Raw genomic sequence first — 20,368 nt, forward strand, 5'->3', positions numbered from 1 at the left:
CGCTTACTGAACGCTATAATCACGCTGGGGGCCGAACCCTAACAAAAATAACAACCCATACACCTGCTCTGTGTAAAAGTAAACGGTATGCTGCTACCGAGTCACTAGGCCACCTTCCTGCACTTAGCACTTAAGGGTCCTATGATACCCTTAACATTTAGGTCCCGTGTTACAACCTAAACAAACACTCACAGTTACACACTTCTTTCCTGCGCAGAAAAATACACGTTAACCCAGATATTAGCAACAATTGATAATGTAAACTCAATGGCTTTGTTTAAACTCGTGGCAGCACAACCGAAAAATGCATATATGCTATTGTGCGACTAGACGCATACATAATGATGCAACTACCACACAACCATATGGTGTACCCTTAGCTGCGTATGCAAAAGTACATCCCTAGTGCACACAAAACTGCGACTTAGCCATGTGCGCAATACTGCGACACCCCTTTTAGCGTAAAATACTATCAACAAAGGAAAACAAACTTTTTCCTTTCTTGTCCCTGGATTCTAGTCAGCGTACCTTGACTCACACGATAATGGTTAGCAATCTCTCAGCATAGAGTGGTTGCAGGGAAAACTGGGTTTGGCCACTTACCACCCTTTGGTGAGATATCGATAACCATATTTTATCGTGTGAACAGGTAAGTGACTTCACTATGAGCCACCAACTAAGGATTCTGGATTCTAACCTCTATACACTCCTGCCTATACCTTCTAATATCCTGCCTATAAACCTCTAAGGTTGACGCAATTTGCGTATGCAGTCATACATTAAATAAAGACTCCAGACCTTGAACCTGTGGTTCCAAAGCACAAAGTATTATTCAAGTAAAGTACAGACAGTTACACACTATGATCTAAGTACAATTTAGCGCAAAGAAATTATACAGACCCAAGTACAGTTATACATACGCAGGCGCTCTGGACCAGATCCCGGCATCAGCAAGATAACCTCCGTCAATCAGCAATCAGCAAGAAAACTAGAAACCCAGGGTCAGAGCACACATATTTATACCCCCCCAGAAATAGACAACACAATAGAAAGGCTTGTTGCTGATGCCATTTGTTCCCAAAGGGGACACATCTGTTACAGAGCATTTAACAGGTTTGTTCAAATGGACACAGAACAGCCTCTAACAGCTTGTTGCCTCCTCTATTTCCCCTGCATGCACAAAAATACATTTTGGTTCTTTTTGTCTTTACGGTCCATAAGTTGTGAACGCATGTTCCGATCTTCACACCCACCGTTTATACCGGGAAGCTGTGGATAAAGTGCAGATCAGTATAATATCAAGCATGGCATACTTATCATGTATTAAACCTTAGATAAATATTCTTTTTTTCACAGCATTTGTAATAAATGAATAAAACTTGAATCTTTTACTTTATAGCTATTGAACCTTTTGTGTAAGTGTGCATTATGTAAGTATTAGGGATATGGGAAAAAATGCCAGTTAGGTTTATCTGATTTGGGGCAGATGTGCATGCATGCAGCTAATAATCAGTGTTCGCATACAGGATATTGTGCATTCGCTACTGAGCATCATGTTAGCAGCTCAACTGTGCGTAATGTGCAGTGCTTATGCATGAGATTCCATCTATGATGGACTTAACATATACATATATATATATACATGTACATATATATATATATATATATATATATATATACACACACATACATACATACACACACACATCTCATTCCTCACTCACAGTTTCAAACTGCAATGCAAATGTGTTACCCCCAGCTATGAAGCCGGGGCCATTCTGTCTTGGTGTGGGACTAAAACCTGTTTAGGATTCAGACAAATTCAATTGTGTAGATCAATGCCTGGGTTATAATACAATCACCAAAACTATACTTGTCTACATACAAGGATTCCCAATTTGTATGTAAAACACTCACAGTATTCTGGTGCATTGTCTATTCTTTTTACTTTTCTCAGGAGCTGTATTTCTAGTTGTTCTTGGTAGATTATCAAAAACATTGCAATCTGTCCTTAGCTCGTGAGTTGTAACTTAAAATGGCGCTGGTCGCAAAATGGCATCTTGCAGATTCTTGTTTCTAAAAGGGAGTCTAGCTGCCATTCGCAAGATGGCATCGTGCACGCTAATTTTTACGCTGATTCCGTCTCAGCCACTAATCCAGCTTTGATAGGGGTTACGGATACCCACATGCAGGAGGCACTAGCGCGATTCTCTTTTGGCCATAACATTCCAATACAAGATCGCAAAGGAATCTGGGTGAAAATATGCAAGATCATCAATCTGTAGCACTCCATAATGTTGATGCTTATTTTATCCGAAAAAAGTAAGTATTTTATATTTTTTACAAACAAAGGAAAAATGTCTAGAAAATGTTGTTGTTTTTTCTGGATTCCCAAAAAAAACAAAGTCTATTTTCAAGTCCCAATGTTGAAAGACCAATGGTCAATATATATTTTGTGTCATAGCAAGATGTTTTGTTAAAAAATTAATTGAAGCAACATTTCTTATTGGGTGGGGTGACCTTTGCAGCCGACTCAAGACAAAGCTCAATTTGTGGATCAAACACCTTAATGGGCCAGGGGGTCCCCTCCCTGACAGCTTGGCTTTGACCCAAAGGCAACAAAAGATGTTGGGGGCCTTAGATTGTAGGTTAGTGTTTGAGGCCAAAGTAGACCATCAGGAGCCTCCACAAGATGACCAACATGCTGTGTCTGGTAATTATATGCATACACCTGCCTCTGTATCTGTCTATTTTTGTCTCAATTAAAAATTTTAATTTTTACTTCTGCAATTTTAAAGGACTTTGTATGGATGAAAGGCTGCAGATGTATGTGGTGATGGAACAACCTCCATCAACTGTGCCTCCCCCATCCTCCACTGGCACCTTTGCCCAACTCCTGGATGGGCTTAGGGTGGCAGTGTTATGCCAAACAGCAGCCATTGAGGCAGTCCAGGCCAGCATGGTGGAACAAACTTCCATTTTAAGGTCCATAAGCCAAGATGTCACGGAGATGAAACAACAACTCACTGGCCCAAGAGAAGGTGAGGTGGACCAGGGGCCTGCTGTGGCAGGACCGAGATCCCAGCAGGGTCCATGATGGTCCACCCAGATCTGTAAATTGAGCTTTCCGGAGTTGGCTGCAAAGCAAAAGAAAAAAGATTGATGATCTTGGATTATTTCCACCCAGAACTTTCTGGATGGTTATGTCCAAAAATGTAATCTGGTTAGTGCCCCTGGAAACTATACAAGGAATAATTTGACATTGTATCTTGCCATCATATGTGCCATACATATTTGGAGGTGAATTTTTATTTGTAGGAGTTGAAGGAGGGACATTTGGTAATGGCACAAAAGGCCCAACTCATATTTCTAAGTGTGTACCCATTCTAAATTCATCCAGAAAATCATGTCTTTTTTTATTGTTAAAATTATTTTGAAGAATTTAAAAATTAATCAATTTGAAAACAAAAAAAAAAATAAAAAAAAATAAATAAATAAAAAAAAATATATATATATATATATATGTTGGCAAAAATGTTTGGATTCAGAATTAAATATTATTTTGAAAATGTACCACAAAGTCAGTCATTTTTCTTTTTAAGATGCTTTTTTTATCACACTAGAGCTACTATGGAACTACAAATCCAAGCCTGGCCTGGCACAGTATTGCTATTAAGGTATGTATTTGCTCTGGAATGGCATGCTGGGATGTGCAGTTCCACAACAGCTTGAAGGAAGTACAAAGAAAAACCAGTGTTTACCCTTTTACAGTTTAATTACTCCCCAAATTTTTTTATCATGTATTTGTTTTTTTTTAATTTAGGGGCAATTGTTAGGGAAGTAAAAATTTTTTGGGACTGGTATCTGTAAAGACATCACAATCAAAATCAAATAGAGTAACCAGAAAAAAGAAATATGCTAAATAACGCATCTATTTATCAATTATACAATGCAATGAGTAGCACCTGTTACTCTATTATCTGACTGCAACCATCGGCTGCGTAAAGAACCATTGACTGCTCATGCAGTGTTTTCATGTGTTTTTTTTCAGCACCAATTCTAAGACAACCTTATTGTGACCAACCTTTTCCTGGAGGTGGACGTTTCTATGGTTGGAGTTGGGGCTGTCCTTTTGCAGACTTACATATGAAGAGGGCAAGTGGTATTCCTGTGGGTTCTTTTCCCATAAGTTCTCTGCTCCACAGAAGAGAGAAGAAGAGAGAAGAACTATACCATTGTTGATAAAGAACTATTAGCCATCAAGTTGGCCCTTAAGGAATGGTGAGGGTGCACAATTTCCAAGACAGTTTATACAGATCACAATAACCTGACATATCTCAAAACAGCAGCTAACTGCTTAAATTACCATCAGTCTAGATGGTCAGTATTATTTGATTGGTTTAATCGGGCTATTACCTACCATCCAGGTAACAAAAACAGTATAGCCAATGCTTTTTTCCGAGCAATCAGTTCTGCTAAAATGGAACAGGAGTGTTATGACAAAACCCATTCTGAACCCTGCTTGTTTTTAAGCAAACACCGGAAAGGTCAAGATTCCTCCAGGTAAAACATTCATAACAGCCGAACTCTGGCCTAAACTACTTTAGTGGGCAAACATTAATCACGCTTCACTGGTCATGCAGGTGTAAGAAGAACTCTGCAACTAATTCTCAGGAACTATCAGTTGCCATCTGTGCATGGTGATGTCAAAGACTTTGTGGCAGCCTGTACTACCTTCACTCAACACAAGATTCCACCTCATTCTCCCTCAGGATCTTTAAGCCCACTATCAGTGCCTGATTGTCCCATATATCTATGGAATTTGTCACTGATCTACCATCCTGTCAAGACTTCAATACCATATGGGTGGAGGTGGACAGATTCCCCAAGGTTACTCGTTTTTTTATATTAAAAGGCTTACCCTTGGCTCCAAAATTAGCTGATATGTTCATACAAGAAAGCATACAATATCAGCGTAAGTAATGAAGCAAAGGTCACTTGGGTAGCCAAGGACATTGTGTCGGACCGTGGGGTACAATTTACCCCTAAATTCTGAAGGTCATTATGTAAGTGCTTTAAGGTCAACCGAAGCATTTCACCACCCTTAGTGTAATGGTCAGATGGAACGAGTAAACCATGACCTGGAGAAGTTCATTTGGATTTATGTGTATGCCAATCAGGGTGATTGGGTCTCCCTGTTGTCATGGGCTGAATTTGTACACAATAATCTGTTTCATGAGACATCGGGTCATTCTCCATTTTTTATTCAGTAGGGCTGGCATCATGTTTTACCGGAGTTACCAGTTCTTGGGTCAGTGTCACTTCCTGCCATACGTGGAATGGTGAACCAGTTCTTCCATATCCAGAAGGAGGTAAAACGGAATCTATGCAAAGCTTCCTCATGGTATAAACTGTTTGTGGATAAGAAGAGCAGGAGTGGTCCTTTGCTAAGGCCTGGTGACAAAGTGTGGTTGTGAACTTAACACTTCTGATTAAATATTTCTACTATGAAGTTCACTCCCAGATTCATTGGTCCTTTTCAGATCCTTCATGTGATAAAACCAGTGACATTCAGTCTAAAACTTCCTGACACTCTCAGAATACCTAATGCATTTCATGTCTCTCTCCTCAAATCGCTGGTGCTTAGTTGATTTTGAACACCTTGCAACCCTCCCTCTGCAATTCCAGTAGAACATCAGGATGAATATGAAGAGAAGCAGAGCTTAGACTCCAGGGTTTCTTGAGGTTCTGTTCTGTTCCTGCTGGATTGGAAGGGGTATGGTCCTGAGGAGAGCTGCTGGGTTATGGCTTAAGATATTCATGCACCTCAGGTCCTCCAGAAGTTCTCTGGCTTTTTCCTAACAAACCTTTTGTGGGGTGTTCAGTGCCCACCCCTAGATGATTGGGTAATGTCACAGCACACCAAACACCAGCTGTTATATTCCTGGTCTGGCAGCGCTGGGGTCCCTGCCGGCAGCAGGCAGCAGGTGGGTAATCCCCAACACCCTCTGCTGGTCTACGCACTCCCGACTCCCTCCTTCAGCAGCACCCAGGTTTAGGTGGTGGCAGCTCCCTTAGGGAAGCACATGCAGTTGTGTAGAAAATTTAAAGGGCCAGTCAGAGGTCTAAGTTCTGTGGCTCCTCCCTATATGAGGGCTGATTGAAAAGTAATGAGACTGTGTCTGTTTTCCTGTCCCAGAGGTAGAAGTGGCAATGCTATCCTGGTTATTGTGAAGCTCAAACATGGATGTGTCTGAACCTGCGGTTGGACTGGCATAGTTTTCTTTGTTTAGTCCTGAGGAGAGCTGCTGGGTTATGGCTTAAGATATTCATGCACCTCAGGTCCTCCAGAAGTTCCACTGGATTTTTCCTAACTAACCTTTTGTGGGGTGTTCAGTGCCCACCCCTAGATGATTGGGTAATGTCACAGCACACCAAACACCGGTTGTTATATTCCTGGTCTGGCAGTGCTGGGGTCCCTACCGGCAGCATGCAGCAGGTGGGTAATCCCCAACACCCTCTGCTGGTGTACGCACTCCCGACTCCCTCCTTCAGCAGCACCCAGGTTTAGGTGGTGGCAGCTCCCTTAGGGAAGCACATGCAGTTGTGAAGAAAATTTAAAGGGCCAGTCAGAGGTCTAAGTTCTGTGGCTCCTCCATATATGAGGGCTGATTGAAAAGTAATGAGACTGTGTCTGTTTTTCTGTCCCAGAGGTAGAAGTGGCAATGCTATCCTGGTTATTGTGAAGCTCAAACATGGATGTGTCTGAACCTGCGGTTGGACTGCCATAGTTTTCTTTGTTTAGTCACAGCAAGTGGAAGATCTTCGTACGTTTCATCATTGTGGATGAGGAAGATGTGTCTGTGAGATTTTGTCAGAGATATGTGATTGCAGTTTGTGTTAAACTTGTTAAAAGTGGAAATGAAACTCATGAAATGTTACGGCAAGCATACTGTGGAGAAACAAATAGCTGTGCTGCAGTATTTTAGAGTTGGAAGAATTTCAATATGGTAATATGCAAAGAATTGGGGCTATTTATTCAGAGAGACCATCCACCATGGTTACAGATGTCAACATTCCCAAAGCTGTGGAGATTTAGCAAAATGACAGAAGGTCAACTTTACATGAACTTTCCTTCACATGTCACAATCGATGTCAGGATATAGGGTATCCTCTCAGACATTTGAACAGAGGGCCTGATTCAGACCCGGATGCTATTTGCTGCCGCTCACTGGCTAAAAGGGGCCGGCTATTTAAATCATGTGCTCGCACTGCGTCGCGTAAAGCCGCCCACTAAGTAATAGCGAGTGGCTGCACTATGCGCTCGCACCTGTATAAAGATGCCAGTTTGCCACTCGCAACACATGTCATCTCCGGCAGTTGTAGGATTAATCAGAAACATCAAGAGCCAACGGAGCTGCTCGCAGCACTTGTGGTAGCCTTTTACCACCGCAACATCGCGAACAGTTCAGGCTAAAATACAACCCAGTCACGTGTGTAATGACGCTACTTTGCTAATTATACACACCCATTAAACGCCATTCTGACGGTTGAGTACACCTGCATTCGCAAATCAACAACCCATTTACAAGCACCTTCCCCTGTTACCACCTACAAACGGCACTATCTGTCACTCAAAATAGTGGCCTGACTGTGGGCCACAGGCGAGCACTTTATCATCGCAATGACTGCTTCGCGCACGCCTCATATGCATGCGCAGATTGCGAACAATCACTCAATGCGAGCGAGCACAGCATAACATCCGGGTCTGAATGCGGCCCAGTATTCTTGCACAATTCAACTCGCTGTGGCATTTGCTCTTCTGTGAAATTTATGAGTACCCACTTGGCACACACAGAATGCATTTTCAGTGCTTTTATCACAATACGCTGAATCCGTGTAAATGAGATGCCAAGTGAAGCCGAAAGTTTGCATAAAATTAACCTTCTGTCATTTTGCTAAATCTCCACAGCTTTGGCAATGTTGAGATCTGTAACTGCGGTGGATGGTCTCCCAGAACGTGCTTCATAAGTCACTCACATATTACACTCTTTAAAGTACTTCCACAAACAAAATACTGCAAAATGGTTTATTGTTTCTGCAAAGTATGCTTGCCAAAACATTTCATGAGTTTCATTTCTGCTTTTTCCAAGTTTAACACAAAATTCAATCACACATCTCTGTTGTAATCTCAAAGACACATCTTCCTCATCTGCCATGACAAAACATACGAAGATCTTCCACTCGCTGTGACCAAACAAAGAAGACTACGGCAGTCCAAATGCAGGTTCAGACACATCGATGTATGAGCTTCACAATAACCTGCAAAGTGTTGCCACGTCTATCTGGGTCATAAAAAATGAGGCACTTACTTCAGCGATCCTTAATCATGTGATTCTTATTGCTCATCCCTGACCTCTGGCTTGTCCATGACCTGATTCCATCTCCTCCCTGGTACTGCGATTGGCAGTCCAGTTCTGACCTTGGCTTCATTCCTGACCCTGATATTGTCTGATTCCTGGTACAGTCTTGTCTGTTTGGTTTTGATCCGGCTTGTTGTCTACGTTTGTACGTCTTCATCGTACACCAGTGTAATCCATAGAACAACAGCACCTGTACTAGGGAACCAGGTCTGAGGGCCACAACCTGTATGTCGGATGCAGCTAACTCCAAACATATTTACGGTGGTCCCTGGTGAGTATCACTGGCACATTCCTCACCTCAGTACTTGGTCTTGCCAATCCCGAAGTATGGGCTAGCATCCACTACCTATTAGTGAGCTGTGAGGCGCTAGTGGGAGGATTTTGGGTAGGAATTAGGGATAGGGGAAAAATACTCACCCAAATTCTGGGGGATTGGTGGTGTGACATGGAAGTGATAGTCACATGACCGCAAGGACCCAGGAGACACTACTGGCACAGCAGGTAAGTAACCGCTGGGCCACAAGAGATAATATGTCAACATTCTAACATGTCGACATTTCACCACTGTCTACATGTTGAATGCTGACATGGACAATGTTGACCTTATGACCAACTTGAAATTTTCCTGTCGACATGATAAATGTTGGCATATAATACCCCACCCAGACAAATATTACAGTATAAATATTCAACTATTAATAAGAGAGAAACATTTCATGCACCCTTTATTTTTGCATAAACAAAATGTGTTGCTGCCATAAATAATAATTGGGATTTCTGTTTTATACTCATTATATAATTGGTTGTATAAAACTGCTATAAGTGTCAATTTATTATTGTGCATCATTTGAAATGCTTCTCTGCCATGATAAATGATTGGGAAGCTTGGCCCTCACTCATAAGTATATTATTTCGGCATTGGTATACCGACGTCTGGCATCCCCTCCGGCAGCATTTTAACTGCATCCCTTAGGAAGAAGTAGTGATTCATTCATTGGGAATCCTTTACCAGTGGTTCCCAAACTTTTTTGAATCACTGCTCGCTAAAGTTTCAGCATTTTTGTCATGGTTCCCCTAGGCCAAAAGTTTTTTTATTAAGAAATTCAGCAATACTGATTAAATTAATTAAATTGTGCTTAACTGTCATCCTTAGGTTAAGTAACTGTGGCCCTCATTCAGAGGCAGTCGCAAGAAGCTATCACTCTCTCTGAATGAGGGCGGCCACTTCATTTTTGAAGTGTGGCATCCTGGTCGTTAGATAAGCTGTGGGTTACCACCCACAGCTTAACGACCGACCAGGTTGATGGTCATGATGGTGATCACCATCGGGGCTTACGACCAGACCCTAAGGTTGGGTCTGGGCACTCGTAAGCCCTAGGGAGCTTTCTGCTCTCATGGAGCAGAAAGCTCCCCACTGGCATCACTGATGATGTCAGTGCAGCTGCCCACAAAATGGTAGGTGTTCGTTAAGGAATGCCTCCGTGTTGGAAACTACCCCCCCGGCTCCAGCTAACGAGCTCCGGAGTGACAGAGTTTCTCTTGCGCACGCGCAGTGCGGCCGCTGCACATGCGCAGGACTGACCATTGAGTTGGTTACGAGTGCATCAGCGATTGTGACCGACTCTGAATGAGGTCCTGTATGTGGTGGTAGGCAAGTTTGAACTTTTGTTGGCCATGTATTTTATGATTGGTAGTCACCAACCCGTGTCACTCCTGTAAGTGCATCCAGTTTGGGATCCACTGGTCTATACTCATTATAAAATTGGTTTTATAAAACTGCTATAAATGTGAAAAATTCATGCACAATTTATTTAGCATCATTCAAAATGTATCTCTGTCATGATAATTGATTGGGAATCTTTGTACTCACTTATAAATATAATATGTTGCAATAAACTATTAACTATATGTAAGTAGTGATTTACTAAATTATCTAACCTGAACATCTGCTCTCTGAAGTGGGACCCTCCCTTTATGTTGCTCAATACAGTGCTATTTCTTTCAAGGAACATACTGTACATCTTTATATGTTCTGTTGTTTTCAATTAATCACTGTCTATTTTCCAAATAATGATTCTTGTCTGAAGTGGAACCCTCATTATGCATAGCTATAGAAAGTGGAATGAAACTGACTTCTACTTGTATATGATTGCTATCATTTTGTGACCATGTTTAAGCTGTCTATTTGATTTGAATATAGAAATACTTATTTTGGTGTTCCTTTTATATGTGTGTCATATGTTTCTATTATAGATATTTATACAGCTATGATAGAAAAATTTGTTTGCCACAATTCATTTGATGTATGATATTTTTCACTAATTACTGTCTAAATTTTTTTTGTAAACGTTATATATTTCTCGCTTGATTTAAAATAATATAATTTTCTCTGCACAAAAAAATACTTGAGAATTATTAATATTGAGAAATTATACCCTCCATTCACAAAACCTTTTTTTTTTCTTACCACTAATAAAAGTTAAGTGTTAATTAATTAATGAATTAATTAATTAATCAGTCAATCCCTTCTTCCAATGTACAACTGTGCCCCTAACAAAGAGTCTTCTTTTCTCATCATTTCTGGAATTTCATATTCTGACTCTAGGGAACACCACCAACTACTTTAATATTTATTGGGCTTTTCTTATAATTATACATTCAATAGTGTCTATCTTAAAAGGGATATTTTTGACCAGATGGACTGTGTGAGCTATCAATGAGGTAAGTGATGCAGGAGATAACTCTATGGGACCAAAGTGCAGCGCAAACCCAGCTTTCAGCCATGAAGAAAAAAGGATTTGCAGATACAGTATTTGTGTAACAGGAGAGACGATAGTAGAGAGGATGAATTTAGCTGCATGTGTGTCCTGCAAGTTTAGTGTATCCTGCAAATTTAGTGCAAACCTGGGAATGGGCAAAAAGGTCACATACTGTATGCATAAGGTTCTGGAAGGCTCTACATTGAAAAAAAGGATAAAGATATAGATATATGATGAGTTGGGATAAGCAGTACCAGCTATTCAGGAACACTGGGATTTGCAGTACCAGTTATGCAGAAACACTGGTGGGATATAGTCAGTTTGCCGGCGGATGGGATGCTGGCTGTTGAAACCCCAGTGTCGAATCCCAACCCAAGACAAAAACCCGGCATCAATCCAGATGTCGGTTTAGATCCTGATGCCGGAATCCTGACATCTGCCATCCCGATTGTAAGTACAGTGGTGCACCTTAGTTGTTAGCCATGGTGGGGAGGGTTATGTTTAGGCACCATGGGGGGTTAGTGTTAGGCTTTGGGGTGGTGGTTAGGGTTAGGCACCACTAGAGGGGTTAGGCACCTTTAATGGGGGTTTAGCGTTAGGTACTAAGGAAAGATGGTTAAGTTTGAGCATCAAGGTGGAAGAGTTAGGTTTAGGCACTAACGTTGTGGATTAGGGTGCAAGAAGGGAGGGTTAGGGAGAGAAGGAGGGAGGGTTACTATACTTACCTGACCCCTGCCAGGATACTGAGCATCGGGATGCCGCTTTCAGCATTTTGATAACAGGCATTCCGACTGACAGCATTTCATATCCAACCCATGCTGGGATTTGCCTTACCAGTTATGCAGGATTGCTGGGATAAGCAGTACCAGCTATTCAGGAGCATTGGGTTTTTCCAGTGCCAGTTATGCAGGAACACTGGGATTTTCATTACCAGTTATGCAGGATTGCTGGTTTGAGCCAGGAATTGCTGGAGGTAAAAATAGCACTGTAGTCTATAGGCAGAAAACTTGCTGGAGAGATTCCTAGAGCATGATATAGTAGGTCTGAAGACAACAAAGCAATGGCAATCAGGAACAGCAGTTTTACTTCGTTTATACCCCTGGGTTTCCAGTGATTGACCTCTTGTCTCTCCCTATACTGTGATCATGTGAATCAGGACTAAGATGTCGACAACGAGGTCCGACTCTTGTGGGACTCCGATCACTGCGGCTGCTAAGAGAAGAAATGACCCGTGGACAGCGGGAGCCAGTGGAGATGTGCTGGGGTGCACTTATAGAATGGGAGAGGTGAGGGAGCACCTGGCAGGGAAGTGCAGCACACACTGATATTTGGGAGTGGGACTGCTCTATTGTTTTGTTGCCTTGGAAAATGCTCCCTTGTGGAAGCATTCCCTCTCTCGCTTCCTGAGGCCCTGGAGGTGTCAGTGTACATCAAGGAGAATCTTGAGCGCGAGTTCATCAGAGAGTCCAAATCTCCTGCAGGAACTGGCCTATTCTTTGTTAAAAAAATGGAGGTCGGATTATTGGAGCCTGCATGCTATTACCATTAAGGACCAGTTCCCCTTACTTCTGATTTCAGAGCTCTTCGATCGAATAAAAGGGGCAAAGATTTTTACCAAATTAAACCTTTGCAGAGCCTGTAATCTAATCAGGATCTGATCTGGAGATGAGTGGAAGATGGCGTTCAACACTTGCGATGGCCCTTATGAGTACTTAGTCATGCCATTTGGATTAAGCAATGCTCCTGCTGTTTTCCAAAATAAATGAATCATATCTTCCAAGACAATATAAGTACGTGGTGGAATATCTGGATGACATCCTGATATTTTCTGAAGAAGTAGTCAGCCATTGTCAACACGTATGTTAAGTAATTTAAAGTACTCTGGACTAAACAACTCTTCTGCAATCTAGTGAAATGCTCCTTCAAGTGAAAGGACCTGACATTCCTGGGTTACTACATTTTAGGCTCTTGCCTTTGGATGAATCCAGAGAAACTTGCTGGTATTATTAACTGTCCTTGTCCAATTGGGTTAAAAGTATTACAACGCCTCCTGGGTTACTGCAACTTCTATCATCATTTCTTCGGGATCTACTTGTCTATTGCAGCTCCCATCACTGCTCTTACCATGAAGGTTCAAGACATTCGAGTGTGGCCTCCTGAGGCAGAGGAAGCTTTTCGTCTTTCTAAAACAGTTTTATTTCAGCTCCCATTCTAAGACATCCTTATTGTGACCAACCTGTTTTCTGGAGGTGTATGCTTCCATGTTTGGAGTTTGGGCAGTTCTTTTGCAAACAGATGAAGAGGGCAAGTTGTATTCCTGTGAGTTCTCTTCCATAGAATCATAGTGTAAACCCACTAGATCCCAATATGATGAGGTTATCTGCCAATAACAGCAGCGATGTTTCCTTAGAACTGAGGGCCTTATTCAAACCCGCTTGCAAGCACTGAGCGCTCGCTAGCGGGTCGATGATGGCCCTGTGCACATGCGCACGACGGAGCCGGCTCTGTTGTGCACATGCGCGAGACCCGGATAGCGATGGGCAAACCGTCGCTCCGGGTCTCGTACCAGAGGGGGCATGCTGCCGATGTTGAGTGACAGCACGTCCCCTTTTAGAGGGCGTGCTGGGGGCATGGCTGCCCAGATGGAGGCATTCCCATGGGAACACCTACCATCTGGGGCCGGCCCCACTGACATCACAAGTTATGTCAGTGGGAGTGCTTACGTCTCTGTTTGAGCCAAAAGCACTCTAGGGCTTGCAGCAATGACACCGTACCACATGGGTCTCGTCGCAAGCCCGATGGTCGTGATGGTCTTGACCATCGCGTCCATCTTCCTGGCGGTTTGCTATAGCTGTGGGTGGTCAACTACAGCTATACGAGTGGCCAGGAGGCCACTGTAAAAATCAAGAAGGACGGCCCCGATTCAGAGTGAGCCCTCTGTCAGAGCGTCCGGCTCTGAATCAGGGCCTGAATATGTTCACCGATACTTAGACGGCCACCTGGACTTAAACTCAGAGTAGTAGTGGTTTAAAAAGATCTCCTAGCAAGACCAGAGGTGAACGTGACACTAAAGAGCAGGTGGAATAATTTTGGCATGGTACAACTACGATGGGCCTGATTGGTCATAGAGTAGATAGTTCGGCTTGAGGAATTGATGCGGCATGTGCAGCCTGTGGAATGGATTCAGCTAGTTTAGCTGGAGGAAATGATTTGGCCTATACAGCATATAGAATTGATGCAGCTGGTTTAGCTGGAGGATTTGAAGTGGCCTGAACGGCCTGTGGAATTGATGCAGCTAGTATAGCTGGATTAATTTTGGTGGCTTGTACAGCCTGTAGAATTGATACAGCTATTTTATCTGGAGTAATGATGTGGCCAGTACGGCCTGTGGAATTGATGCAGCTAATATAACTGGAGGAATTGTGGTGGCTTGTACAGCCTGTAGAATTGGTGCAGCAAGTATAGATGAAGGAATTGTTGTGGCTGGTACAGCCTGTAGAAATTATACAACTAGTTTAGCTGGAGTAATTGATGTGGCCTGTACAGCTTGTAGAATCAATGCAGCTAGTTTAGCAGGAGTCATTGATGAAGCTTGTACAGCTTGTAGAATTGATGCAACTAGTCAGAGCCGGATTAAGGTCTGTGGGGGCCCCTGGGCAACAAACGTGTGGGGGCCCCTCTATATGTATATATATATATATATATATATATATATATATACATATACATAGACACACACATTATATATATATATATATATATATGTCTTATGTATATATATATACATAAGACACACGCACATTATAAATATTGAGATATATATATATATACATATATAGACACACATATATATATATATATATATATATATATTTGTATAGAGTAAAAGACCAGATGGCACTCAGTGAGACTCCATAAACAGACCACAAGGAAGCAACTGTGCTTATAAGTCAATGTTTCAGTGTACTAACACTTTTATCAAGACATACAGAACAAAGAGAAAAACATACCTTAAATACTCCTCACCCCGTGTACCAACACCATGCTGATGCGTCCCGACGGGAGTCCGATGACGTCACGTATCGCGCCTCAGCGCCACCGTCATCCCTGGGGGGCGGGTCCAAACACCAAGTGCAACAATCACCATAACAACCTGGATAAACAGGAACAAATGAAGACGATAGGCCAACCTGATACCGATGCAGACACATCTGGAACCAGTCGGCCAAATGCACAATGTTATAAAACATCGTACACCACATTTAGTAACATATATTAAATGCATGTAGATAATACTGATGAGCTATATCAAGCATAACTTAAAGAATAACAATAGGCAGCAATGAACATCACAGAGAGAAGCATCAAGAAAAGAAATTATCAGGACAGCAATCACCGATCTAGCGGCGTCTGCAATGTAGGATTTAATAAGTGTATACGAGCCCATATATGCTCATATAGCACTATTAACGAAAACGTTTTAGTTAATAGTGCTATATGAGCATATATGGGCTCATATACACTTATTAACTCCTGCATTGCAGACACCGCTAGATCGGTGATTGCTGTCCTGATAATGTCTTTTTTTGATGCTCCTCTCTGTGATTTTCATTGCTGCCTATTGTTATTCTTTAAGTTACGCTTGATATAGCTCATGAGTATTTTCTACATGCATTTAATATATGTTACTAAATGTGTTGTACGATGTTTTATAACATTGTGCATTTGGCCGACTGGTTCCAGATGCGTTTGCTTCGGTATCAGGTTGGCCTGGTGATTTCCTATCGTCTTCATTTGTTCCTGTTTATCCAGGTTGTCATGGTGATTGTTGCACTTGGTGTTTGGACCCGCCCCCCAGGGATGACGGTGATGCCGGCGCTAAGGCACGATACGTGACGTCATCGGACTCCCGTCGGGATGGATCAGCATGGTGTTGGTACACGGGGTGAGGAGTATTTAAGGTATGTTTTTCTCTTTGTACTGAATGTCTTGATAAAAGTGTTAATACACTGAAACATTGACTAATAAGCACAGTTGCTTCCTTGTGGTCTGTTTATGGAGTCTCACTGAGTGCCATCCGGTCTTTTACTCTACACATTTTCCCATTTGGAAGGGCACCGGAGCATTGTTTTTATTGATCGAGTGCCGGGTACTCTGATTTTGCTATATATGTGTATATATATATGACACACACACACATTATATATATATATATATATATATATATATATATATATATATATATTGTTAAAGTATGGTTCAATCAGAATCAATAAATACAACATAAGATCAATCAATAATACAGCAAGTGATGTCAGTGGGAGTGCTTTCAGCTCTGTTTGAGCCAAAAGCACTCTAGGGCTTGTGACAATGAGACCCTACCACAAGGGTCTCATCGCAAGCCCGATGGTCACTATGGTCTTGACCATCGCCACCATCTTCCTGGCCACTCGCTATAGCTGTGGGTGGTCAAAAAAAAAGAAGGATGGCCCTGATTCAGAGCGAGCGCTCAGTCAGAGCATCCAGCTCTGAATCAGGGCCACTGTCTGACTTATTTACCAAATATAGAGATTCGGTCCATAGACGAGGATGTTACAAATTGTACGTAGGCCATGGCTATTGTATTCCAAGGATGGTGGGAGTATTCTATTAATAAAAACAAGAATAAACTTTTGTCTCCATTTTTTATAAATGTCCTATCAAAGTATGCCAAATGTTATCCAATGCCTGTATGCTATACAAGGAACAACCTTGCAGTAGGGCGTGATCATGTGCAATGGTTTTGTAATTGAAACGACAAGTGTATAAAAGATTTGAGATTTGTACCCCTCCTTTGTTACTTGTGCACTAACTCTGAAAGATACACTTATGCTCTCAGAAAGATTACTTCATTAATTAATAAAATACTTATTCTTAAGAATATCTGTTTCAGATCGATTACATATAAATATATATACATACACAGTACACATATACATATATACTTACTGCTTCAGAGGCAGGGAAAGGCATATTAGCCAGCAGCAGCAGAATGGGGTGGTGCCAAATGCCAGGGGTGTGGCTTAATCGCGAGCCATGGCAGGCGGCTCCGATGACAGGAAAAAAAAAGAAACAGATCATCTTGGGGATTAGGGCCAGGGACAGTGTGTGGGGGGCCCCTATGTGTGGGGGCCCTGGGGCAATTACCCCTATCACCCTCCCTATAATCCAGGCCTGCAGCTAGTTTAGCTGGTGGAATTGTTGTGACCTGTACGGCCTGTGGAATCGATGCAGCTAGTGTAGCTGGAGGAATTGATGTGGCTTGAAGTGTGGCTAAATTTGCCGTGGAGCCACTAATGCCACCGAAGGACTAGATGCCATCCTGGTACACTATGGTGTGGCTTGGTTCACTGTGATGCGGCTAATATAGCTAGGGAAATTGATGCATTCTTGGTACACCGTGGTGCAGATTGGTTTGCCATGACGTGGCAAATACAGCCAGAGGACTGGATGTGGTCTTGGTACACCGTGATGCAGCTTGGTTCGCCATGATGTGGTTAATGCTGCTGGAGGAGTTGATGCATTCTTGGTACACCATGGTGTGGCTTGGTTCAGTGTGGCATGGCTAATATAGCCGGATGACTTGATGTGGCCTGGAGCGACCAAGGTGTGATTACGATAGTCGAGATGCTGAAACAGAATGATGCAGCAGGAACTGGAAGGGCATGTACATAGACGCTATAGCCTGCAAGGCTGTGAGGATGCTGCCAGGTATAAAAAAGTTGAAGCACCAATCAGAGCAAAGGAAGATCATCATGGACTCCCAGTAATGCGAGATGTAATCTGGCATCCAGATCACCTAGCAACCAATGATGCAGTTCCCGCAGGACCAGCAGAAGTAGTGGGAGCGGCCTCCGAAGAGTTGGAAAGTGACAGGTCATGCCAGCAACTTGTAATAGTCCCAAGCATTCAGTTCTGCTAAGGTTTAAAAGGAATGGGATGACAAGCACATTCTGAACCCTGCAAAAACCAGTAAGGTCAAGATTCAGCTAGGGAAAACATTAATAGCAGCCAAACTTAGGCCTAAACTACTTAAGTGGGCACATTCATCATGCTTCACTGGTCATTCAGGTGTGAGAAGAACACTGGAACTAATTCTCAGGAACTATTGGTGGCCATCTGTGCATGGTGATGTCAAAGACTTTGTGACAGCCTGTACTATCTGCACTCAACACAAGATTCCACTTCATTCTCCCTCAGGATCTTTATGCCCACTATCAGTGCCTGATAACCTGTGGTCCCATATATCTATGGACTTTGTCACTGATCTACCATCCTGTCAAGACTTCAATAACATATGAGTGGTGGTAGACAGATTCCCAAATGTTACTCATTTTTTTCCATTGAAAGGCTTACCCTTGGCTCCAAAACTAGCTGATGTTTTCATATAGGAAATCAGACAATATCAGGGTAAGGAATGGAGCCAAGGTCACACCGGTTCCTGAAGGATGCTGTTTCGGACTGTGGGGTACAATTTACCTTTAACTTCGGGAGGTCATTATGTAAGTGCTTTGAGGTCAACCTAAGCATCTCACCACCTTTAGTGCAATGGTCAGATGGAATAAGTAAACCAGGACCTTGAGAAGCTTATATGGATATATGTGCATGTCAATCTGGGTGATTGGGTCTCCCTGTTGCCATGGGCTGAATTTGTCCACAATAATCTGTTTCATGAGACATTGGGGCATTCTCCAATTTTTAGTCAGTATGGCCTGCACCCTGTTCTACCAGAGTTACCAGTCCTTGGGTCAGTGTCACTTCCAGCCATCCATGGTATGGTGAAACAGTACTTCAATATCTGGCAGGAGGTTAAATCAAATCTATGCAAAGCTTCCTCAAGGTATAAACTGTTTATGGATAAGAAGAGGAGGAGTGGTCCTTTGCTAGGGCTTGGTGACAAAGTGTGGTTGTCAACTAAACACTTCTGATTAAATGTTTCTACCATGAAGTTCGCTCCCAGATGCATTGGTCCCTTTTAGATTTTCCAGGTGATCAATCCAGTGACATTCAGTCTAAAACTTCCTGACACTCTCAAAATACCTAATGAATTTTATGTCTCTCTCCTCAAACCTCTGGTGCTTAGTTGATTTTCAACACCTTGCAACCCTTCCTCTGTAATTCCAGTAGAACATCATTAGGAATATGAAGTGAAGCAGATCTTGTACTCCAGGGATTCTTGAGGTTCTGTTCAGTTCCTGGTGGATTGGAAGGGGTATGATCTAGAGGAGTGCTGCTTGGTCATTGCTTCAGATTTTCATGCACCTCAGTTCCTCCAGAATTTCCACTGGATGTTAACTAACAAACCTTTTGTGGGGTGTTCAGTGCCCACCCCTAGAGGAGGGGGTAACCTCTCAGTGTACCAAACACCGGCTGTTACTTTCAAGGTCTGGCAGCGCTGGTGTCCCTGCCGGTGGTGAACAGCAGGTGGGGAATCCCCAGCACCCTTTTCTGGTTTCCACACTCCCAACTCCCTCCTTTAGCAGCATCAAGGAGCAGGCAGTATCGGCAGCTCCCTTAGGAATGCACATGCAGTTGTGTACAAAATGTAATTGGTCAGAAGCACCAGTTAGAGGTGCAAGTTCTGTGGCTCTTCCTTATATGAGGGCTGATTAAAAATTAATGAGATTGCCTCTGTTTTTCTGTCTCATAGGTAGAAGTAGCAACACTATGCTGGTTATTGTGAAGCTCATACATGGATGTGTCTGAACGTGTGATTGGATTGCCATAGTCTCCTTAGTTTAGTCACAGCGAGTAGAAATCTTTGTATGTTTTGTTATGGCAGATGAGTAAGATATGTCTGTGAGATTACGTCAGAGATATGTGACTGAATTTCGTGTTAAACTTGGAAAAAGTGGAAATTAAACTCCTGAAATGTTACGGCAAGCATACGGTGGAGAAACAAATAGCCATTGTGATGGCTTATGTACCCCCCAGCTTGATACAGCCTGCTATTCAGTTCATCCCAAAATGGTATACTTTTTACAGCCTGTTTCTGCTTTCCTGTGTATTGGACATTAATAGGACCTTATATCAAGGAGTCTGAACATGTTGTGTTACTGTGTGTAATATGTAATTCCCTTGGTGGGAAATAGTCTATACTGTATATACAAGTGTTCGTGCCTATCAGTGTGTTATATCTCTAAAGCC

Source organism: Taudactylus pleione, unplaced genomic scaffold (assembly GCF_031769625.1).
Source record: "Taudactylus pleione unplaced genomic scaffold, aTauple2 ptg000032l, whole genome shotgun sequence".
Classification (NCBI taxonomy): domain Eukaryota; kingdom Metazoa; phylum Chordata; class Amphibia; order Anura; family Myobatrachidae; genus Taudactylus; species Taudactylus pleione.